The following is a 26,095-nucleotide window of genomic DNA, read 5'->3' as shown; positions in this document are numbered from 1 at the left end:
GACAAAGTATTTCCTCTTTGGGTAAAGATCAGACGACACAGTATGCTGTCCAGTTGACTTTACCATAAAAAGAGAGACAGTCTGCTGAGCTGACTGAGGACAGAAGATACACAAATCTGATTAGCCGAGAGCTCTGAGCAAGTCAGGATGACAACGACAGGAAGCCGTTTCCCTCCAACGGTTATTTTGAAATTCGAAATGACCGATGCCCAGACGTCTCTATAAATAGGGCCATCAGAAGCTTCACTCAACACAGAACTTGATCAAGCCATTACGCTGACCAAATTTCTACACAAGTTCTGCAAGCAAAGAAGCAAAGCAAATCTTACACTACAATTCTTATATCTGTGTAAAAGTCTAGAGTGATTATTTCAATCGTCTAAAGTGTCTTAGCAAATCTTTGTATAGGACAAACACTTATCATTTCTAGAAGATAGAAAGGAGAGGCTGAATACTCGGTTATAGTACTCAGCATGAGATTAGGATTGAGTAGAGGTATAGAGGAAGGTACTCTTGTTATACTCAGTTGCTAAGATTGTAAAAGGTTTGAGGCTCTACCTTTAAAGAGCTCAGTATAGGATTCGAAATCTCGGAACGTGTTCCGAGGACAGGACGTAGGCTTAGAAGAAGCCGAACCTGGATAAATCTGCTGAGTAAAGTATTTCTTACCTTTAACTCCTTATATATATTGCTTGCTTAAAATAACCAAAAACTGACCAAGTAAAGAGGTCAAGTTGAGTTGTGCGCGTTAAACGTCTGAGCTCAGGAATAGACTCTAAGTGCTATCTCCTGACTCAAGCTGAGAAACTGACCTAGTCACCAGTTGACTAAGCCAGTATCTTGCTGTTTACTCAGCGCCGCTGTTAAAACCTTTTTCTTTAGAAAAAGAAGTCTGCCCTAATTGCGAAAAAGTTTAAATAGTTCCTAACCCCCCTTGGAACTATACTTGCAATCCTACAAGGGACCAACAATTGACACATTCCTCGACTAAATCAAGTTTCATACAAGCGAATTCCTCCATAGGGTATTTCATCGCTTTGTTCATATTAAACTCGATCTTATCTTCTCCTATCCTTAAAACTACCTTCCCTTCCGACACATCTACTAGAGCGCGTACCATGTTCATAAACGGTCTACCGAAAATTAAAGGGCAATTTACATCATATGCAAAGTCTAATATAACAAAATCGGTAGGAAAAATAAATTTATCGACTTTGACTAAAACATCTTCAATTATACCATATGGTCTCTTAGTGGTTTGATCTGCTAATTGCAAAACCATATTGGTACGTTTGATATCTTCTTCTAAACCTAACTTGTTAAAAATAGACAACGGCATTAAGTTTATACTTGCTCCTAAATCACAAAGACAACTTGAGAATTCAATATCTCCCAACTTACACGGAATAGTAAAACACCCGGGATCTTTGAGTTTAGTGGGCAAATTACTTGACACGATTGAACTGTAGTCTTCAGTTAACGAAATGGATAAAATTCCTTCCCAACTGATTTTCTTTGAAATTAAATCTTTTAAAAACTTACCATAGTTAGGAATTTGTGTGATTGCATCCATAAACGTTAAATTGATGTGCAAATTTTTAAGTTTATCCAAAAACGTTAGAAGTTGTTTGTCATAGTCCTTATTTCGGACTTTGTGCGGAAAAGGTGGTTTGGGTACAAAAGTTTTGGTACTTGTGTCAAATGGTGAACTATTTGTGTTTAAGATATCTTCTTTGGACTTTGCTAAATCAGTTCCTGGTAATGTTGCATCTTTGGGCATTTCCGGCCCTTGATAATTTTTCCCTAAACGAAGAGTGATAGCCTTCACCTGCTCTTTCGGATTTTCTTCCGTATGGCTGGGAAGACTTCCCTCTTTTCGGGATGGAATTGATTTAGCAAGTTGACCAATTTGAACCTCCAAATTATGGATGCTAGATGAGTGGTTTTTAATAAGCTGATCGAATTTATTTTCGATCCGTTTAAAACCATCGTCGTGATTACTTATTTTTCCACTGATAGCATCTATAAACTTGTCGATTTTAGAAGATAAAGTGCTAATCGTATCTCTTGACTGATTTTGATAATTAGTGGTACGATTTTGATTAGCACTTGCATTATTGTTATTGTTATTGTTATCTTTCCAGTTAAAGTTAGGATGATTCCTCCATCCAGAATTATAAGTATTAGAATAAGGATTATTAGTTTGGTTTTGCCCTTGGACAAAATTTACCTGTTCGACCTCACTCATGTTTTCATAATCCACATCCGTTTGGATTGGATTACCATTGGTATCGCGTGGTGCCATAAACTTATCAATTTTGTGCGATAAAGCAGAAAATTGGGCTTGTAACATCGCGACTGGATCAAGTTCAACTATACCTTTAATTGATGGTGTGGTTGAGGATGATGGTTTTGCCACCGGTATATGTCCACGTTCCGCGGGCTACATACTGCTGTTAATTGCCATTTCCTCCAAAAGTTCTCTTGCTTGGGCTGATGTTTTCTTCATAAATAGCCCTCCCGACATAGCATCTAATGAACCCCTAGTTGTAGGATTTAGTCCATTGTAAAATGTTTGCATTAAAAGTTCAGCGGGTAATTGGTGGTGTGGGCATAAACGTTGAAGTTCTTTAAAACGTTCCCAAGTTTCATAGAGAGTCTCATTATCATTTTGAGAAAAAGATGTTAACTCCTTTATGACTCTTGCGGTTTTTGCTAAAGGAAAATATTTTGATAAAAATGCTTGGGCTAATTGTTCCCAAGTGGCAAAAGTTGCGGCTGGCATAGAAGTTAACCATTCTTTGGCTCTATCCTTCAAAGTGAAAGGAAAGAGGTGAAGTTTGATTGCTTCTGCAGTCACATCTGTGATTTTAAAAGTGTCACAAATTTCAAGGAAATTTGCTAAATGGGTATTAGGATTTTCGTTAGGTAACCCGTAAAATGTTACATTATTTTGCAACATATTAAGCAAAGCTGGCTTAATTTCAAATTGGTTTGCGGTGATTCTGGCTCTAATGATACTATTGGTCACACCGGCCACACCTGGCCTAACGTAATCCATAAGTGTTGGTGGATCTGCCATTTTTTCTGGCTCGGTATATGTTTTTACTGGAGTCTTATTTTGTGTTTTTCTTGTTTTTCTTGTTCTTCCTAATGGTTTTCTCAATTTCTGGGTCTATAGGGTCTGGTACAATGCCTGAACTTCGAGAACTGCGAATGAACCTGAAATCTTGCACGAACCGAAACTACCTACAAAACAGAATTTAGAAAATAAATAAATTAGTAAATTAAAATTAATAAATTATAAAAGTTAAAATAAGTATGTTTAAACCTAGATTCGAAATAAAACACGAAAAATCTAAAATTTTGTCAAAAATTTTAGCGTTCCCCGGCAACGGCGCCAAAAACTTGTTGAGCGATTTCCGCAAGTGCACGGTATACGTTGTAGTAATAAAAGATATCGAACCCACAGGGAACGCTTTTTAACTAAAACCTTATTTAATTCAGTTTTATTCACGTGTTTAGGTTTAACAAAAGAAAATCGTTTAATTGATTGAATTGGTTCGGGTAAATTAGGATTAGATAAGAATATTATATTGAATTTAGAGAACAATTCCGTCTTGAGATTTTGATTATAAGACAGACACTTCCGTAATTGGAATAAATAGAAGGTATAAAACTTATTTTCATTAAGCGAAAATCAACTATAACTTTGGTAGGATTATGGGCATGTAATAATATAGGAATTTATTCAATTAAATGACTTTGAACCATAGAAATCTCTCTGGTTCGGAGCAGATTTCTACCTTAATCAAATTAGTATTTTATATCCGATAAGCCGCGATCAGCGATCATATCATCCGTAAAAACTAATTCTTTCAAGAGTTCAACAAAGTTCTTATATGAATAAGATGGTATAAAACGTTTTAATAAAAACACCAATTTATCATTTTGAAAATCATTTTGTCAGAACAATATCAAAATAACAACAGAAAGAATGTATTGAATAAAATAAATATATCATTAATGAATTGTGAATCTTCACAAGTTAACAGAGAAGTAGAAACATGGAAAGCATTGTGACGAAAACTTTGAGATCCGGGTTGTCAATCTTTCCCTCAAACTCCGTAGGTTTGTCAGACCCTTTTGCGCTTCAGCCGTTAATTCTTCTCGCTGAATCTTCGAAATAGAGACTTGGTTAGTCCGCTACCAGAATGAAAACTTGTCTCTGATCAACCTTTGAAACTAAACTAATACTGTGTTTATAACTAATCTAATAACAACTTGTGTACATCAAGTTTGTTTACATAAATGAAATCTAACTTTCTGACTCTTTTCTGAATCAGAAACTCAACATAATAACTCTCTGATTTCTCTAACTTTTCTAACTTAGCCAACAACATTAATTTCTGAAATGGATCACTTATTTATAGTTGTTGAAGGGTTATAAATGATGGGTCATGTCCGTTGGTGAAGGGTCGCTTTTATCCAAACGAACAGACGCGTTTCTCGGATTAAAACATGTGAAATATGTGCAGAATTCTTCGCTGTCTCATATGAGATTCTGAAAATCTCAGTCGCGACAGGGGGTGCAGGGGCGAGTTGAAGATTTCATTTTTTCGGAGTTCGGCTTTCGTATGTCGCGACTGAGATTCTGAAAATCTCAGTCGCGATAGGGGCTTTTCTCTCTGTCTCTCGACTGCTTCTTGTCCTCCTTGAGCGTTCTTCTGACTGATGCGTATTCTTGGCACGTAATTTAGGTTTTTCCTCCATTTTAGCTCCGTTTTAGATCCGTTTTGGCTCCTATTTGGATTTAACCAAATAATTAAGTACCTTGCATCAAACAAGTAAATAAAGACGTAAAAGTATTCTAAATGAATATATTTAGCACGATTTCAATGTAAATTTAACGTATTTATATATGATATTTTAGGTATATTTTGGGCTTAACAGCTAGTCTCTTGGTTCTATTAGAAGTGTGAGATAAAAAAGATATAGAATATCTAAGTCCCCACGATCTATAGATTCCCCATCTATATTCCAATCCCAACGAGAATAGAAGTGAGTTACGAACGATAGGGAGAGGGATGGGATTAATGTTAATTAGTTTCGAGAATGAGTTTACTATGGTCAGTTGTTAGACGAGGTTCCGCGGCCTAATCTTCCGGGCGGACCGGAGGGTGGACAACCTCATGGCGACGTAAGCGGTGATTGGCGCCGAAAGCAACCAATCGTGGAATCAAGCTGCTCGGCAGGACCGGAGCTCGGAGATATGGAAGAGTCGCCACCCACGAATGGGAAAATGAACACCGATCCCTTGCGGGAGACCGGTGTGGGTTCGGGAAACTTAGGTACGAGCCGAGAAGGCTAGCTCCTTTCCGGAGAAAGGCTACTAGGCACCCCGACATCGCCCGGTTATGAACCACCGGCCTCCTACTCAGCATGTTAGGCGATAACGGACTAATCGTATACTTCTTTAAGTTTAAAATTCATTTGAAACCCTTTTCTTTCTCTTTTTGGAAACCCATATGATATTGAAAAGCCATATCAGTAAAGAATCACCCATTTATGTTTATACATACACAGAGAGAGGTAAGAAAGAAGTGATTTATTTACAACCGTATTAAATGTTATGTTGTGTGTTTATTCTACACTAACTTATTTCCCCAAAACGGATTTATTTACATGGTTCGCACCTTAATCGTCGTTGGAACGATTTAGGTGTGTTTTAAAACCCCGTTTGATGAAGTTTACCCGAATCGCCGTTGGAACGACTCGAGTATTTGAAAACGTTTGAGATAAAAACTTTTTGATGAGAAAACGTGGTTAAACATACAAGTCAATTTTATTTTGTACAAATTCTTTAAGAAAATGGCTCAAAACTCTATTATTGGCAATGAAAACGATTTTAATTACAATGATCCTTTAATCCACCTTTGGAACGGATTAAGGTTTTAAAACATGGTGTTTTGAAGACAATTCGAAATATTAACAAAAAGACTCTATTTATTTACATTAGAAATCTAAAAAAAACTCATTAATTTAAATAATCCAATTGAAAACTCTCTTTTTGTCTTTTATTTTTCCCACCTATTTAATGGACTCTCTAATTATTATAATTACATCAATAAACACATTTAGGCCCAAAAATTAATTTTTCCAAGTGAAGCCCATTTGAAACATGGACTTATAAATGACCAAAAGAAATAAAGAAAATAATATAGACATATATTTACACATTTTAGCCCAAAAGACATAAAATAAGAGTAAAAGAAAATATACTATCTAATACATATATAAGAAAGAATAATGAAAATAATATATTTATACTTTAAACATAAGAAAATAGTGAATGAAATTCATAAATAAGAAAATGGCATTTATCACTCAAAATAATTTTATTTAACAATAATTAAGATAACCCAAATATGCCCCAAAACTATATATATACATAACTAATATAATCCTAATGTCAAAAAGACTATATGTTCATCCCCCAATATCTACTAATTATCTCCCAAAATGCCCAAGTAAATAACATTTAAAATAGAATTTAATGTAATTTAAATGAATAATAATAAAAAAGAAAGTAATATGTACATATATAAAAAAAATTAGAATAAAAATGGAATACCAATCTCCTAAAATAATTATATATGTTAAAGTTTTAAAACAATTTGAAAAGAATATATTACATAATTATATATATATATACTAAGGATTAAACGTCTAAAAGTTAAGAAAAAGGGACCGAAATGACATTTTTTACATTTTGGCAGATTTACCGACGGAAAATCCGTCGGTAAACAGCATTTAGTGACAGAATTGACAAATTACAGCAGCACTCCAATATTTTCCAGATTTATCCAAAAGCTTTAAATTAAGTCTAATTCAATCGTTTTGGACTTCCGAACTACCAAAGATGGATCATAGTCGAAAACGGAAGTTCCTAAAACGATGTTTTCATTTTAAAACGTTATTTGGAAACCTCTTTTAAATTAAAAAACTTATAATTACAACATTTTCGATACCCGAACTACCTTTTTATCGGATCACGGTTCGTATTGGGATATCCAAAACGAGGTTTTTTATTTTAAAACAAAACCGAATTTTATTTAACACGAAACGAAAATTAAATAAATACGCTAACTAAATAAAACGTGACAAAATAAATAAATGACTAAAGGAATAAAAACTATGGCATAAAAAATAAATAGAAGGAGAGAAATAAATAAAATAAAGAGTCTAGTCCTCGGATAATACCTTTGATTCGGTATCTGACAGTCGAAGCCGATTGATTCCACGAACCGCGAGCTCCCGATTTTAATCAAAATTTAGTAAAAATTGAACTTAGGAAATTTGGAATTTTTGAGAAAAAAAATATTTTTCTCAAAAAAATCCACTCTCTCTCTCTCTAAAAATGTTTAGAGTGAGAAAGTTTTTCCTCCTCCAAAAAAGGCCTCCCTTCACCTTGGGATCCGTGCCCTTATATAGGGAAACGGATCCCGGAACAATGGGCGTCGCCCATTGTGGTTGGGCGGCCACCCAACAATGTTGGGCGAGCGCCCAACGCGAGGTTGGGCGCCCGCGCCCGACCCTCGTCGGGCGTCCGCCCGACGCGTTGGGCGTTCGCCCGACGTGGTTGGGTGCCCGCCCGGCGACCCTCGGGGCGTGCCCTGCGCCGTCGGACGCGTGCACTCCGTGGCCGCCGAGCGCGCGTTCTGTGCAGCCAGACGCTCGCACGTCGCGGCCGCCGAACGCGCGCCTCGCGCCGCCAAGCACGTGTGCTCAACGGCCCACGAGGGTGCGCACCGCCAGCGGTCCCAGGCATTGCTCGGACGTCGAGAGCGTGCCACTCGCGGTGCGTCCGACGGACGCCGCGCGCACGTCTCGAGCCGTCAAGCGGGCGTTCGACCATCGTCGTTCGCGTGCGGGATGCCGTTGCGTGCCCGCGCCGTGCCGTTAATTTTCCTTAGCTTATTATTCTTTATATATTTTTCAAAACTTCCGGAATCAATCGCTTCGACCGTCTTGTTTTAGGTTTTCGTCATAGGTCCTCCGACTCGGTGTCTACATCAGTGTAGTGAGATTTGTGGCCCTCGCTCTTCTCCTTTTCTCGGGGGGTCGAACCAATTCTTCCGCAACCCCAATTCTCGAACAACCCCCTCTCCTTTTTTCAGGCCTGCTTCAACGAGATCCTGTTAGAGTTCGATTAGTGGCAGCTAACCTGAGGTTCTGGGACATTACTCACGATGTTCCTTCATCAGGCAGCAGTCCTTTTTCTTCGTATGTCAAGTCTTTCGGTACAACTAACTCTATCCAAATCTCCCCAGCATCCAAGTCATCCAAATCTGCCAGGCAAGCCCTCAGGGGAACCCCTAACATATCTGTTGATGGTAGTAGTTGATAAATGCAATCCCAAAAGGTACATCCCAATAGGGGACGTCCATACTTGTGCGCGAGGTGATCGGGAATTTCAGTTGGTCGGGGCTTCATACTTAAATAAAGTACATATTCTCAATGTCTTCGATATTTTTACCTATCGAAGCGGCTTTTGAACGATAAATCGAGATTGGAAAGTCGGAAGTGAGAGGGAGCAATAATACCAGGAAGGACTTCCATAAAGCGAATTCATCAAGCTCGCATATATCTCAGACAAAACATTAATATCATTGTCTGGAACAATTAGTTCTCTCTAGCTGCTAAAGGCTATCCTCGAGTTGAATGTCGGAAATCTTCTTTAGTAAATTGGATCAATTTACTGCATTCGAAGCCCAAAGGCGGGAGAAGCCATTTCTGCTTCGGTTGCCTTTCTTCAATCAAATTCACAGCAGAGCTCCCCAATCAGCTAGGCCCTTTTAAGCTAGCAAGCTGAACTCGTTGTAGTCTCTATGGAATTCTTTTTTGCCCTAGATGCGTAAGACGGGGTGAGCTGAAGTCTACCCGCATAGGAAAGCCCTTTGCTAGTCCAAGATTCCACCCTTTTGGTAATTGAGAGGAAGTATTCAATGCATGAACAAATGGTCTATATACTGGACCAAGGTCGTCAAGTGTTTGTTCAACAAGATCATCTTTCGAAATTGGATGTTGGAGTGCTGTCAATTGGTCACTGATGAGCTTTGCCGATTGTAAATAAACACCGATTGAATCATTATCATGTCGAAGATTGTGAAGCTTCTGTTTAGGATCACGAATTTGAGAACGAGATCCTATAGAGAAAGCTTTTACAAGTGTTGTTTATGCTTCAAGAGTCGTTTATGCACCAACAACTTGAGGTAAAACCCCAACTGTCAAATAGTTAATGATCTAGTGTTATCACCATATTATATAAAGTCTAAGATATAGTTTAGCCCCATTTTATATGCTTTTCTAGTCTTAAATACCCTAGTTTATAGTATCTTCTGCCTATTAATCATCTAATGAGTGTTTTGAGTTGTTTTAGGAACAAACGCATGAGAAACAGAGCAAAATAGAACGAAAAGGCTAAGTGGCAGCAATGCTCGGTGAGCAGCACACAGAGTGCTCGAAAAGCAACCATTCACCCATCGAAAATGCCACATCAGTAGGCAGTCAACGTAAGAAGTCAACATGAAAAAGATCATTGCTCGACGAGCAGAAGCCAAGCTGCTCAGTGAGCAACAATCCAATCCAAATTTCTACAAGGATTCCTATTATCAAAGCCCAATCCGAATCCAACTCCGATCACTCTATTTCGACCCTAAAAAGGCCAGAAGACCTATTTGGACTGGGAGGTGACATCAAGCACTATAAATAGGAGCTCAAACTATATATTACTATTATCGTAGATTTATCCTTAGTATAGCCTAGTCTTAGTTTAGTTCCATGTCTTTAGATTTTAGTTAATTTACTATTTTCATTCCATTATCAGTTTAGTTAAGCAAACTTGACATTTAATTGTTTTTCACCTTTTTATGAATCAAGTTCAGTTTATTTGATTTGATGTTCCATCTTCCTTCATCATATTCTTGAATTAATAAACGTAAACCTGATGAACAAAACTTCTTATTCGACCCATCCCATTATGCCTCTGCGTATTAGCTCAGACATGAGCTAAAACACTATAGGCTAGGATGGTGGTAAACTGTGCTTAGCAAATAGGGATTATGAAATAAGCGTTTAGGTTGTGTTGTAGGATTGGACGAGAATTAACTAAAAGCAATGCTTACCTCTATCTAAGAAACCTAACCAAGTAATTGGGTAGAGAAGTTGAATTGAGAAACCTAATCAAGTAAATGAGTCAATTCAGCATATTAGTTAATCCTATATCTTAACTGGATAGTCGTGGTCTAGGTCACGACTTACCCTTGGTTTTCATAGCGTCTAATGCCTTCAAGCACTATTAGGGATTTTGCCTAACCAAGCATCGACCTAATAATGTTTGAGGTAGATTTAGTAAGTTTTTTTTACCGGAGTTACTATTTTCTAATGAAAAATCACCATCTCGAGTTAACCTTTAAATTCACGCAACATACATGCATCGATTCGTAGGAGTTAGCATGGGTATCCTAAACCCTAGTCTTCTGTTCATTCGTTTAAACATATTAATTGTTCAATTGCTTTTCTAGTTTAATTGCTTTATTAGTAGTTAAGGTTACAAAATTAGCATGTGTAATTCAATCCTTATATAATATAGAATTCGAGTACGAATAGGGCATTAGATACTTGTTCTTCGTAACATTTACTACTTGATACAATAGAGTTCACTTGCTCTTAGGAGTTAGGTATATTATATTCATATCAAGTTTTTAAGCAAAGGACTTGTTAGTCCTGTTGTTCCCAGATCTTGTATTGCGGATTAACAACTCTGATAGGTAGCTCATTGGATGGTGGGGGGACAGTTGCATCAACATGATGTGCCAACCCTTGCCCTTTCAATTGCAGCATAATTTTTCACAGAAGATAATTAGTGGAAGTGAGTTTGTGGGTCATTTGGTTTGTGAGATGAGTGGATGTAGCGGGTGTGATTGTTCGGAAGCAGCCGGTGTTGAGCCATTAGTAGCCATATTGCTGAAAAAGAGAAACAGAAACATAGGAAGGAAAGAATTTTAGAGTTATTAAACTTCTAAAAGCTCTGATACCATGAAAGCTATTGTCTCAACTAAGTTTCTATTGGTAATTAATAGGATTTGTTTAAATACCTACAATAGAAAATATTTAAAGGAAAGAGGATAAATCTAATTATGCGATATATGAACCATCGATCCGGATCCAGATCCTAACAAGAATGCACCTTTTGCCATATCTATCTCAAATGGGCATATTCTCCTTAAGCGGGCTCATATGTAACAACTTATTTTATAAATTAATGTTTTGTTTTGTGAGTCTCTCTGTTAGAAATTTAGTTTCCCTTTATTTTAGTGTCAATTTTGTATGAAATGAAGATGAATTTGGATGTGTTGAAGAATTTTCACTCTATTTTTGAATGGAAAGTCCCTCTCGAAGATGAATGAGTTATTAGCCACATTACATTACATTTATTTTATATTGCGAATAACCAAATCTTGAAGAGGGCCACATTTGATTTGGTCCTATATATATATATATATAATGAAATACTATTCATCACCTGTCTCCACCAATCAATAATGAATAAGATAAACTTGTTTTTGAAGCATATTATCATGAATTAAGGAAATGAAGATCTAATCCAATCAAATTATAAATTATCATAGACAGGGTGGGTGGGTGCATTTATCTAATAGTATATCCCAATCTTCAAGTCATATTCATAAAGGGGGAATTGTCACTCAATTGCTAACGATGAGAATGGTATATATCATTAGGTTCAGAAAAAGGTACCCGTTTGTTTCTCATTTTACAACCAATATTTTGCATCATCTACTACAAGCAATTCAATATGGTTTTCAACTAATCATTTTATCATTTTAAACTTGGATATTTACTTACTCCTTAGCATTTTTATCTATCCAAAATTTTAGTATTGCCTATTTCCTATAATATTTAGTAACATTTGCTCCTCACCTAATCTATCAAATAGGTAAAATGTCAACTAATGTGATAGCAAGTTAACTGTTCCGTTAAATTGTCCAACATGACATGATTTTTGACCGGTTAGATAATACACATGGCAATTATCAATTAAAATAAAATAAACGTTAACATATCTAATAGAACTTTTTCGATCACTAAGCTGTTAACGAAACTGTTAAAAATTTAACAGAACTATTAGCTTACCATACACATTAGTTGAGATTTTACAAATTTTGATATGATTGGGGAAGCGATACAAATAGTAAGTAATAAATGCTACCAAATAATAAGTTATAGGGAAAGATCAAGATTTTCGATAATGGGGCAATAGTACTTTAAGCCTTGGCAATATTTTTCTAACTACTGCTAATTTGGGAATATTTCTCAAACTACAACTATTTAATAAGGAAAAAATGACATTTTTTTGGTTGAAAAACACAGCATGGAGAATGTTACAATTTACATACAACCCTTATAATCAGATATTAGTTAAACAAACTTGATATGCAAAAGTGAAATTACATGCGAGTAAATTACATTAATAATATCAGAACTATACCCTAGTTCACACTTTGATACTTAAATTACATTTTGTTCTAAAAATATATCTCAAGTAAAAACCGGACAATTCAGTATGTTTACGAGTCGCTAACCGGTCAACGCGAGTTTTGACGATTTTTAATTAAAATTTTGACTAATTTTTTTTCTTTATATGTTAAATTTTCTGCCTCTCTCTTAGTTTCTTTCTCTCCCCTCTCAACCTCTCTTTCATTCTCATTCTCTCTCTCTTCCATTCTCTCTCAGGCAACAACATCCAGATCTGTTTTTCAAATTCTTCATCCACCTAAAATTTCACCATTCGACCTGAACAGTCAAATCAGTTTAGAAAATTTCATCATGTTGGCCATAGTAACTATAAATAACCGTAAAAGAAAAACTTAGTTACCTTTCAACCAGTGAATACAACTGCTCATGTACATTTTTGACCTCAATTAAATCAACTTAAATAGGAAATACGTTCAACCATGTTGAAACAAACTGTCAAACGTATTTACAACATATAATGGAATATGAACATTTTTTGATAACCCGTCTCTAATTTGTAACAGCAAAAGCATAAGAAAATTTCAAATATTTTCCCTGACAACTCCAATTTGTAATGGAATTTGTCCTACTATAACAGATGCCGATTTTACTTCCCCAGAATCTCAGTTCTATTGCTCGATAGGAAAATCTAAATCTGGTGAGAATTCGACTTCTGGCCCTCACTCAGCCATGACGTCCTCTTCAAGATTCGACCCATTTATCGATTCTGGAGCTTCCTCTTCAACAACCGCTAATGGAATAGATTGGAAGAGAGAGAATGAAAGAGACAGTGAGATTCGAAGAGAGAGAAATAAAAGAGAGAGAGAGAGAAACATATTCTAAGAGGGAGAGAATGGGAAATTGAACATTTTTTGAATTATTAAAGGGTAGAGTAGTATTTTTAGGTTAGTTTTTGATGGGTCTCAATTATTTATGTAAAAATGGTCAAACTTGCGTTGACCTATCACTTACCAGTCAAAGATATTTAATTGTCCGGTTACCATTACTTGAGGTATATTTTTAGGATAATATGTAATCCAACTACCAAAGTGTGAACATGGGTAAAGTTCAGATACCATTGGTGTAATTTACTCAATTATAGGCTAACTCAAAACACAATATTTATGTGGTTTGACCAATTTTTCCCACTTCAATGGAAAAGGTGGAATATTTATTATTGGACCAACCACAAACAATTTACAAGAGAATTTATGGAACCTCGTAAACCTCAGAATTTTTCGATAAAATTCTATAACTAATATCAGACTAAATAATATCACGTGTGTGACATCATCACTATCCTCATTGCGGTCCAAGCCCAAAGTGTGATAAAGGACCAAAAAAGTCAAGGATGGCCCCAGCCTAACTTCAAATAGGTCGGAAATGATCGATGTGGCCCAGACCCAATGGATGGTGGCCCATCACGATCCACAAACTCATCACCTCAAAGGATCTTTTAGAATCCTATGAGACAAAGGATGGTCGATTTCCTTAAGGGACATGTAGGTGCCGCGGCCTCGCCCTGTCACGTCCGTGTCTAAATTTCTAGAATTGATATATTGATATTAATATATATTATAATTATTGGGTGTATAATTTTTATTTGGTGCTATAGGAAAAGTTTGGAGTTAATTTGATGGTGTTATGTGTAAAATAAAAGTTTAGAGTAATTTTTAAAGATTATAGAAAGATGGAGGATCAAATATGATATTTTCTAAATTTGGATATATATCATCCAGAACCATCGCCATCCTCGTCTTCTTTTTCTTATTTCTATTCCTGATAAATTCATCAGTTTTCTCTGAACCGTTTCTCCACCGTTTCTTTGATTTACGGAGATTCGACCGTCCGAATCACTTGAAATTGAAACCATAGCATCCTTATGCATAGATCTAAGTCCTAACCGAAGAGTTTTTGAGTTTCGACAGTGTTTGGAGGGAAACGTCTTAGACAGAATTTAGCGGTGGATCGATCGGGTGTATTTTCTTCAATTAATAGCCAAAGTAAGTAACTATAAACTATATTTTGAGTTTTATGTATATAGATATATATATATAATCAAAGAAGTTTCAGAAATTGATATTTTAGGGTTATGCAGGAATTTTGTAAAATTAGGGTTTTTCATAATTTTGCTTTTTCTTGTAAAATTACGGTTCAAATGAAGCTATTGATTATGCTTCTATGTGAATTTCAGATTTTAAGTCATAACTTTGAGCTAGAGATATAGAGAATTGTCTATATAGGTGCTGCTGGAAAATCAGATTCGTACCTGAATCTTGTGATGCATTTTTAGACCGGATATAGGCCGAATCTGTCATAGAGTCCCGATTGCTTAGGCGAGATTTGGAAGTTGGTTGCTTATTGTTAGAATTATGGTTAGAACTTTGGTATTTCAATTGTAATATAATGATATTTGGATAAACTGGAGACTCCTAAGTATTGATTATGATCTTTCTATTTCACGCCCGATGCCAATTGATATCGTTTAGGGTCGGGTGTGACATGCTCGGCAGGGCCGGAGCTCGGAGTATGAAAGAGTCGCCACCCACGAATGGGAAATGAACACTAATCCCTTGCGGGAGACCGGTGAGGGTTCGGGAAATTTAGGTACGAGCCGAGAAGGCTAGCTCCTTTCCGGAGAAAGGCTACTAGGAACCCCGACATCGCCCGGTTCTGAACCACCGGCCTCCTACTTAGCATGTTAGGCACTAACGGACTAATCGCATATTTCTTTAAGTTTAAAATTCATTTGAAACATTTTTTTTCTCGTTTTGAAAACCGTTTTGAGCATATTATGGAAAGTCATTTTAGTAAAGAATCACCCATTTACATGAATTAGAATATATAGAAGAAAGAGGGAGATAGAATGAGGGATTGATTTATTTACAACGTGAGTTCTGCTTTAAGCTATACATCAAATCTAAACTAATCTCACTCACCGAAAGAAGGTTTATTTACATGGTTCGTACCTTAATCGTCGTTGGAACGATTTAGATACGTTTCAAAACCCCGTTAATTTACATGTTTTTCACTCGAATCGCCGTTGGAACGGTTTGAGTGTTTGGAAAACGTGAAATAAGAAGTTTTAACCAAAAAACGTGATTAAGCATACAAGTCCATTTATTTTTGTACAAAACCGTTTAGATAGAGAAACGATTCACAACTCTATTATTTACAAGAAAACGATTTTAATTACAAGGTTCGCTTAATCCGTTGTTGGAACGGATTAAGGTTTCAAAACGTGATATTTTAGGAAGTCGTTTAAAAAGGATAACGAACCAAAACCTTTTATTTACTTTAGGAACCTCTAAAAACTCTTAGTTTAAATAACCAAATTGAAATCTCTTTTTGTGATTTATTTTCCCCTTTTTCACTCAATTAATCCACAACAATTACAATGATGATCAATTTGAATCCCCCAAACTCACCCAATAGAACCCATTTAAAATATATACATATAGATGTCCAAAGAAGGGTAAATATACATATACATATACATTTTGGTTAAAAAATAATAGTTATATCTATAGATTAAAAAATAAGGAAATAAAGGAATAACATATAGTATAATTGTTGATAAGTAAAAATAATAATGAAAACAATGCTTGAATTAAAAACAAGTAAAAACAATGAACAAGGTTCATGGAAAAATAAGAAAATAACTTTTAAACCCCAAAATAACAATTGTGATAGATATATAGAAAATAACATCCCCCAAATACACATTAAATCTCAAGATAACATCTAATTATCCTCAAAACATTTACTAATACAACTTGAATAACCCAAAATTATATATACATATGATTTTACAAAAACTAGATTAATATAAGTGAAGTTTAAACGAGAAATAGATAAATATATAATACATAATTATTACCCATACATCCAAAAATAATTTTAATAAATATATTATATAGCTACCTATATACATATATACAAGAACAAAGGCCAAAAGGTTAAGAAAAAGGTTCAAAAATGGGCTTTTTAAAGTTCCAGCAGCTTTACCGACGGAACATCCGCCACTAAACCACTTTTAGTGACAGAAAACGTAAAATTACAGAAACAGTCCAAAAGTTTCCAGATTTATTAAAAAGCTTTAGATCTACTCAATTCTATCATTTTGGTCCCCGAACTACCCAAATCGGGTCATAGTCTATAACGGAGCCTCCCAAAACGATGTTTTATTTTAAAGCGTTAATTTAAAAAGCTTTTTAAATTATATATTTACAACGTTTTAATCCCGAACTACCATTAAATCGGGTCACGGTTCGTGTTGGGATTTTAAAACGAGGTTTTTTATTTAACACAAAACCAAACGTTTATTTGAGACGGGAATTAAATAAATACGGGAAAATAAATAAAAGGGATAAATAAATACCTAACTAAACAAATAAATAAACGAAACTATAAATAAAATAAATAGAATAAAATAAATAAATTAAACGAGTCTAGTCCTCGGATAATACCTCAAGATCGGTATTGACAGTCGAAGTCGGTTGATTCCACGAGTTGTGATTTTTGATGTTTTCGGTATTTTTGTAAAATATTTAACTTTTTGGAAATTTTCAATTTTTAGGAAAAAAAATGTTTTTCCCAAAAATTTACTTCCTCTCTCTAAAAAAAAATTTCTAGAAAGAGAAGCTCCTAAAATTCCTCCTCTCAAATGCATGGGGATCCGTGCATTTTATAGGCACGGATCCCGAGGTTGGGCGTGCGCCCAACCTCGGGTGTTGGGCGGACGCCCAACATCAGGTTGGGCGACGTCTAACTTTTGGTTGGGCGACGCCCAACCTCTGTTGGGAGCGCGCCTAGCAGACGTTGGGCGATGCCCAACGTAGGTTGGGCGCACGCCCCACGCCGGGCGCTCGCCCAATGGGAGTCGGGTGGCCACCCAACGAGCATCGGGCGCGCGTCAAACGCTGGCTTGGACAAGCGTTTGACGCGCCGAGTGCGGTGTCTGGCGTTCGTGGGATGCCCGCCCGTTAGGGGGCGCTATTAGTTGCCTTCTAACCGACACCCAATTCTCCGGGGCTTTCTTGTGATTTTTATTTTTAAACCAATGGAACCAACCGCTTTAACCGTCCGTTGTGGTTTTTCATCACAGGTCCTCCGACTCGGTGTCTACAGTTGCCCCTACTTTTCTATTTTGACAGTGACGTGTGTGCTTTTTCGAAAAAACTTTTTCGTGAATGCGACACATGCAGTGGGAAATATATTAAAGTAAAAGACACCTATAGAGTGGGAGGGGAAATACCTGATCCCCATGTCGCAAGCTCCTTCCTTGTCTTCAGTCTCTTGATCGACCGTCTCCCCCTAGCTCTTTCTAGCGACCCTAGTCTCTAAATCGACCGCAGGTAATATAGCTCTTTCTAGCGACCCTAGTCTTCAAATCGACCGCAAGTAATATAGCTCTTTCTAGCGACCCTAGTCTCTAAATCGACCGCAGGTAATATAGCTCTTTCTAGCGACCCTAGCCTCTAAATCGACCGCAGGTGATGACTTGTGGAGAATGTCTGATTAGCTTCCGTCCCTGTGAGGGGGCGTCATTGGGTTCGACGGGGGGAAGCTCCGATGCCAAAGTCAGTATAAAGTGTGAAAGAGTAAACTGAAATGACAAAGTAGGGTTTCTAGGATTGTGTCTGTGTACCTTGATAGCTTGAGATGCAAGCTATATATAGTAGTGAAGTTGTAACCATTAGTAACTAGAAAGTCTCCATTAATGCTTCATTAATGGCGGTTACAGGTTTCCTTTAAGTATGCCCGTTAGTTTATTAATAGCTTATTAATAGTCTTTATTGCGGGATCGGCTCAGCTGTTCCGCTGGCAGATTGAGAGGTCGTGGCGATTCGCCACATAGGTTCGCCCGCGGATCCCTTGTGGTGAAGTCTTGGTGATCCGCCTGTCGGGTCCCCTTGCTTGATACGCCGTAACATTCCGGTATCAGGCGATTAATACGTGGCCGTTCTAGGTGAATATCTCCTTTGATCCTTTGGATAATATCCCAATTTTATCAGAAGCCCCCCTAAAGTTCCTTTAAAGTCCTTTAGGGCTTTTGAGCTTCTTCGTGCGTCGTCATGATGACTTGCATTAATGGTCACTCTGTTCGATGTCAATCGATGGGTGACATGTGTCATGGGCGCGTCGCCCGAGGGGAGAGAAACCATCTTCTTTCTTCCTCTTCTTCTTTTTCCATTGCATTTGCATTCTTCTCCCATTTTCGTCGAGTTCTTTTTCCCAGAGCCTTTCCAGAATTCGGAATCTTTCAAAGCTTTTAACTCCCATGTAAGTGAATTTTTGCTTTGATTGCTGAATGTTTAGGAGTTCTTCTTCATCTTCTGGGTCTACTTGTGAACTTTTTAATTTGACCACTTCTTCCGAAACCATAGTTAGCTGGACTTCCTCCTCTTTGGAGAATTCTGATTCTTCCGAAGGTACTGTTAGTTGTGATTTAGCTGAGTTGCGTAACTTGGCGTGTAATAGAGGTCGAACTCGTTCCGTCGCCGTTGCTCGTCTTGCTCCGACGATAGATTCTAGGTGGTTTTCGGGGATGGAGGCATCTTCTTCAGCCCCGTCTAGGAAAAAGGCGCCTCGTGCGGAGTCCACTTCCTCTCGCATGAGCGCCGCGGATCTAGCGCGTCTGGCGGATCGTTTTCCTTGGATAAAGGAGTATAAGACTATGTTGGCGGAAGCTCATCAGCGACCCGCCTGTCCGCCAACGGGGTATTTATCTGTATATAGTTGTCACGTAGAAAGAGGGTTCCGGCTTCCTCTTCCTAAGATGATGGCGGACATCTTAGCTTACTTTAACATCACTGTTAGCCAGCTGCATCCAAATGGCTGGTTAGATGTAGCTCTGGATTGTTACTTGGCTTCAAATTTAGGGGTAGTTTGTAATCCTCGTGTCTTCCGAACTCTTCACAAACCGACGAAACGAAAAGCCGAGTCTTTTTACACTTTTGCTAAGTTTGGAACCTATTCGCCGTTTAGCGGCAAGATGTCCAATGTCCATCTTTGGGATGAAAAGTTCTTCTATGTAAAGATAAAGGAGGGCGAATCTCTAGGCTTTCCGTCGGTTTGGGGTGCCAGGCCTTTGCATATGGCTGGAGACATGCGAATATTGACAAACAGTGATGAGCAAGTGGCGAATGTCATGAAAAGTGTCAAGACAGAGGCTTGGACATACGCCGATGCCTTGGACTTCATGATGAATGGCATCCCTTTGATCCGTCGGGAAGGGAACGAGATCACTTATGTGAAGTTTACACAACTTGATGAAGGTAACTTTGTTTTTCCTTGAACCTTGATTATTTTACGGTTCTTTTGTCAGGGGTTTGTCTAAGGCCAGTCACGCTCTTGTAGAGATGCACAAGAAACAGAAGGAGGAGGCGGCTCGAAAGAAGGAGCAGACAGCGGATCCCCAGAAAGGCGCAGGAAAGCGTCCCGCTGATACAATGGCTGATCTTCCTCTACAGAAGAAGAAGAAGCCTGTAGTATCCGGCGGACGAAAGTTTATGGCGGATGCCATGAGAGCCGCGATACCCACTGTTGAGAAGGAACAAGTAAGTTGATGTAGTGTTTCTTTTTCCTATTTTGTGAATCTAAGTTTTGACCTTCCAATCTTTGTGCAGATGGTGAAGCCTGACCTGGGCAGTTACTGGTCTGCCAAATATGGTGATGAGGGATCCTTGAGGAATGAATCCATCATCAATGACCTGGACGAAGCTCTTGGTCAGTTAGGCGAGGTGCGGAGGAGTCAAAACCTGATCTCGGGATCAGCCCATGTTCAGATGGGAAAAACTGAGCTTCTTACAGTAAGTTCCTTTTATCCTTTTGCATTTTTCGACGAAAGAATGATCTTCCTTTGAAGGGAGTTTTTGCTGCGGTTCTTTCGCTTAAATGGGCCTTTGTATTGATAGGTATACACCCGTATGCGTGCTATGGAAGCGGAGCTCCTTTAGGGAGTGGCGGATAAGGCCACTATAGAAAGGTTGGAGAAGGAGGTTGCCGCAGCCAAGGCGGACGCTGCGTCCGCACTTGCCCTAAAGGATGAGGAGATCCTCAATTTGAAGAAGCAAATTGATGCGGATGCGAAAGAACGTGAAGCTATTTTGGAGGACATGGAGATCCTGGCCGGGGAGCGAGCTTATTACTATGGCGAGTGGATCATGGCGTATGTCCAGCTGGCGTATCCCGATATTGATTTTACAGATCCTGAGTTCGTGGTTCCCGATGTGGATGTGGTCCTCAAGTATCGCAAAATCCCGGAGGTCAAGGACTACATCCGTGATTACATTCGCAAGGTGATGAATGGATCTGTCGAGGAAAGCAAACCCCTTATCGACCTTGAGCCAGAGGTCCTCGATAAAGTGCCTCCGAAGGCGGATGACCAGAATGTGGAGCTGATAACCGATGGTACCACTCCTCAAGGAGAAATTGTTTCTGTAGAGAAGGAAGCCCCTTTGGAGGGCGCATCTAATGTAAACGATGCTAAGGAGGATGCTCCTGTTAATGTTTAGTTTTGTAAAACTAAGTACAATTTTTAATCCTTGCTATAACTCATTTGTGTTTACTTTATGCTTTGTGCAAGTAAATTTATAGGCTTTTAGGATTGATTTGAAGTAGGTGGCCAGCCATACTTCATTGTGTGAACCTTTGTGAAGGTTGAAAGCTGTTTTATTCCTTTAGAGGAAGTTAAGCTGCCTTAGGGGATCGATTTGCTCCCTATCTTTGAGGTGAATCGATCCGCCCTTAGGACTTATGAACCCTTCTTTGGGAAGGATGTAAGAGAGTGTAAAGATCTCGCATCCGAGAAATGTTTTAACTCTATCTCTAATGGGGATCATTTAAGGATTGATCCGCCCATGAGAGTGTTCTCCTATCTTTGAGGAGAAAAAATAGCTGTGTCATGATAGCAGTACTTTTTTGTATGGGAAGCGTTGGGTGCCCCCTTTCTTTTTTGGGCTGGAATATTTATATTGCTGCAAGAAAATACTTAAAAAGGAAAATTGACAAGAGAACAATTGCCTTTTATTAATTGGTGATACGCTTTATAACAGCAAGCGGGTCTTATATGTGAGCCTCATTAAAACCTTTAATAAGAAAAACCTCATGGGAAAAAAGCTCACTAAAGGAAAAAGAGTACTCAAGACCTTGTTTACATTCTATTTTCTGGCGAAATATTTGCGGAGATTTTGGAGATTCCATGTACGCGGCAGCGTATTTCCCTCCATATCTTGAATTTTAAATGTGGCGAACCCAATCTTGTCGACTATTCTGTATGGGCCTGTCCAGGTGAGTCCCAGCTTCCCTTTCCCTTCCTTGGATTCGATTTTGTCTGCTTTGTGGAGTACGAGGTCTCCCACATTCAAATTTACAAGTTTGGCATTTTTGTCATGATAAGCTGCGATCCGCTGCTTGTAAGCCACCATGCGTACATATGCCTTTTCTCGCCTTTCCTCCACTTGATCAAGACTTTCTTTCAACCTTTGACTGTTTTCATCCTCGTAATAGAATGCAACTCTGTCACTTGGGACCTGTATTTCAATTGGGATTATAGCTTCGACACCGTGACAAAGGGCGAACGGTGTCTCGCCCATGGCTATTCTGGGAGTAGTGCGATATGCCCATAGAACGCTCGTTAACTGATCCGCCCATTTCTTGTCATGCTCTCCCAATCTTTTCTTTATTCCTTTAACGATCGTCCGATTTGTAACTTCGGTCATACCGTTCGATTGAGGATAATAAACTGAGGCGAATCTGTTCAGAATGCCCAATTCTTCACAGAAAGTTTTGAACTCTGCACAGTTGAATTGTGTTCCATTGTCAGTGATAATCGTATGAGGAACTCCATACCTTCCTATGATGTTATCCTTGACGAACTCCACCATTCGTTCAGCATTGATAGAGGAGACATCCTCAGCCTCTACCCATTTGGTGAAATGATCCACATCCACTACAACATACTTCCTCTGTCTTCTGGTAGGAGGAAATGGTCCAACAATGTCAATTCCCCAGACCGCAAAGGGTCGACCTTCGATGATGGGCCTTTGAAGGTGCTTAGCAGTGTGTGATTCATTTGCATGAATCTGACAATTATGGCAAGACTCCACAAACTTTTGAGCATCAAGTTCCACTGTAGGCCAATAAAATCCTGCTAACCTGGATTTCTTCAAAATGGAGGCAGATGCCTCATGGGCTCCACATGCGCCTTCATGCAACTCTTTGAGGATCTGTTGTCCCTCTTTTGGCACGATGCATTTCAGCCAGGGGTGGCTAAAAGACTTCCTGTATAGGCAATCATTTATCACGGAGAAATAGGCTGCCTTTCTTACGATCCGCCGAGCTTCTTCCTTGTCCAAAGGTAATGCACCATCTGTTAGATACTGGCAGATTGGTGATCTCCAATCATTCTCCACAGACATGAGTAAGGATACCGCCTCCGAGGCGAATGCCGGTGTTGTTTTAACCTCAAACGGGCATTGCAGATCCGCCCAATGCTCCTTGCTTGAAGCCATTTTGGCTAGGTGATCAGCCTCCGTGTTGGATCCTCTGGGTACATGGATCAATTCCCACTTGGTGTCTTTGGCTTCGAGGTGATTTAGCAGTTTCTTTACCTCTTCAACACATTTGGCAAGAATGTCATCTTTGACCTCAAAATTTTTGATCACCTGGTTGACCATTAATTTGGAATCGCTGTAGATCACGATCCGCTCGGGAGTGATTTCTTTTAGCAGGCGTAGTCCCAATATCAAAGCCTCATACTCAGCTGCATTGTTGGTTGTGAGGAAATCCAATTTTGCTGCGTAGTGTAGCTTTATATATTGGAGACCTTTGATCACAATGCCTATACCTGCACCTTCTGCCGAAGAAGCCCCATCTGTGTACATCGTCCATTCCTCAACTTTGAATTTGGGGAGATTCATTCCCTCTTCAGTGAATTCATTCACAAAGTCTGCCAAGACTTGACTTTTCAGGGCTGATCGGCTTTCATAACGAACATCGAACTCTCCTAGGCGGATTGCCCATTCCATCAACCTTCCTGAAGTTTCTGGCTTTTGCAACACTTTCCTCATTGGTATACTTGTACGAACTATGACAGTATGAGCTTGAAAGTAAGGCCTGAGGCGTATTGATGTGGTGACGACAGCCAGTGCCATTTTATCCAGTTTGGAATATCGGGTCTCAGTATCCTTTAATACTTTGCTCACGTAATAGATAGGATATTGCTGGCCCTCTTCTTCCCTTATCATGACCGTGCAAACGGGCTTATCTATAACTGAGACATACATGTAGAGATTCTCACCTTTCAAGGGTCGACTCATTAGGGGTGGTTCCGTGAGAAACTGTTTGATCCCCTGGAAGGCTTTCTCACAATCCTCGCTCCATTCAAATGCCTTTTGCTTCTTGATTACTTCATAAAAGGGTTGGCATCGTCGGGCTGAACATGAGATAAACCTGCCCAAGGCTACGATACGCCCGTTAAGACGCTGCACTTCCCTAATATTCTGCGGCGCTTTCATTTCCAAGACGGCTTTGATCTTGTCAGGGTTTGGGCTCACTCCCTTCTGGCTAATCATGAACCCCAAGAACTTTCCATATGTTGCTCCAAAAGTACATTTCTCCGGATTCAATTTAATGTTGTGGTGTCGGAGTACGCCCAGTACCTCCTTTATGTCATCCGCATGCTTCTCTACAGTGGTAATTTTGATGATCATATCGTCCACATAAACAGAAAAGTTATCACCTTTGCTTTTGTCGAATATTTTGTTCATCATCCGTTGATAGGTTGCACCTGCGTTCTTAAGCCCAAAGGGCATGACTTTGAAGCAATAGGTGGCTTGGTGAGTCACGAATGAAGTTTTGATTCTATCCGAAGGCTCCATTGGGATCTGGTGATAACTCGACTTCACATCGGTGAAGGAGTACATGGCATGTCCCGCGGTCCCATCTACTAGGATATCAATACACGGCAGGGGGTAGTTGTCTTTGGGACAAGCTTTGTTGAGATCTGTGAAGTCAATACACATGCGGTATGATCCATCTGCTTTCTTGACCAGAACTACATTCGCCAGCCACTGTGTATAAAGTACCTCTTCAATGGCATCCGCCCATTTGAGCTTGGTGATCTCCTCTCCTATCACCTTCTGTCTCTCAGGGCCATGGTTTCTCCGTTTTTATGCCACCGGTACCGCGTCCTTGTCGATGTTGAGTTTGTGAGTGATCACATCTGGACTAATCCTGGGGAGAATCTCATCTTTCCATGCAAAGACATCTTCTGACTCATGGAGAACCTTGGTGATAGCTTCCTTAATTTCTCCCTTTAGCCCTTTAGCCATCCGTACCTGTTTTTCATCCGCCATGAGGTACATCTCTGTTTCACCCAAGGCCATTGTGACAAGTTCTTCCTCGTCTTCATCTTTAGACTATGGGTGAATCATTAATGATGCCGAATACGTCTCCTGAGCCACTTTTTGGCTTCCTCTGATCATTACACCTCCCTTAGCCGTGGGGATGTAAAGAGTTAAGTGGCGTATGGAGATAAGAGCTGCAGCTTCGGAGATAAAGGGTCGCCCAAGGATGATATTGTAAGCTAACTGGCCATCTAGGATGGAAAATTCCAGATCTCCTTTCCAAATTTGATCTTCATCTGCTAACTCACAATCTAATGTTACCTGGCCCTTTGTTTGGATGGTGTGCCCTGTAACTCCCAGAATGTCCACTATGGTGGTTTCCATTTGGATTGGGTCGACCATGAGCTTGGCGAATGCTCCTCTTGTGATGACATTGTATGAACTTCCGGTATCAATCATCACTCTTTTCATTTCCCAGCCCTCCACCATCATTATGATGACCAAGGCATCCGCATGAGGAGAGATCTCTGAGCCGGCATCTGCAAAAGGGCAATTAAGTGACAGAGTTGCATTCTATTACGAGGATGAAAATAGTCAAAGGTTGAAATAAAGTCTTGATCAAGTGGAGGAAAGGCGAGAAAAGGCATATGTACGCATGGCGGCTTACAAGCAGCGGATCGCAGCTTATCATGACAAAAATGCCAAACTTGTAAATTTGAATGTGGGAGACCTCGTACTCCACAAAGCAGACAAAATCGAATCCAAGGAAGGGAAAGGGAAGCTGGGACTCACCTGGACAGGCCTATCCAGAGCAGTAGTTTTTGCCTTTTTCAACATAGGTTGGTAGCCAGGTCCGCCTGCTATGACATTGATGGTCCCTTTTGCCTTCTTCCGTTGATCATCCCTGGATCTATCACCATCTCCCTTCTTGCTATAATTTTGGATGAACCTGTCCAACTTTCCTCTTTCGATAAGCCTTTCTATCTCTCTGGCTAACTCCCATCATGCGTCCGTGTCATGGCCATTCTTCATGTGGTATTTGCAATAATTTTTGGGATTTTTCCCGGTGTTGGTGTACTCCCCCCCTTTTGGTTCGGGGTATGAAATGCTCCGCTTGTGCTGGCTGTTCTCAATCCACATTAGCA

At 39.1% G+C, this 26,095-nt stretch overlaps 1 non-coding gene across 1 annotated transcript; it reads left to right on the top strand.

The window, feature by feature from the left end:
• Positions 1-2,597: 2,597 nt before the first annotated feature.
• Positions 2,598-2,704, top strand: LOC136207661 (small nucleolar RNA R71). The gene has a single exon (XR_010676791.1). It is a non-coding gene; the product is annotated as a small nucleolar RNA R71 (small nucleolar RNA).
• The last annotated feature ends 23,391 nt before the right edge of the window (positions 2,705-26,095 follow it).

This window comes from Euphorbia lathyris, chromosome 9 (assembly GCF_963576675.1).
Source record: "Euphorbia lathyris chromosome 9, ddEupLath1.1, whole genome shotgun sequence".
NCBI classification, from domain to species: Eukaryota; Viridiplantae; Streptophyta; class Magnoliopsida; order Malpighiales; family Euphorbiaceae; genus Euphorbia; species Euphorbia lathyris.
The sequence above is the reverse complement of the archived record's forward strand: the minus strand, read 5'-3'. Positions and strand labels throughout refer to the sequence as shown.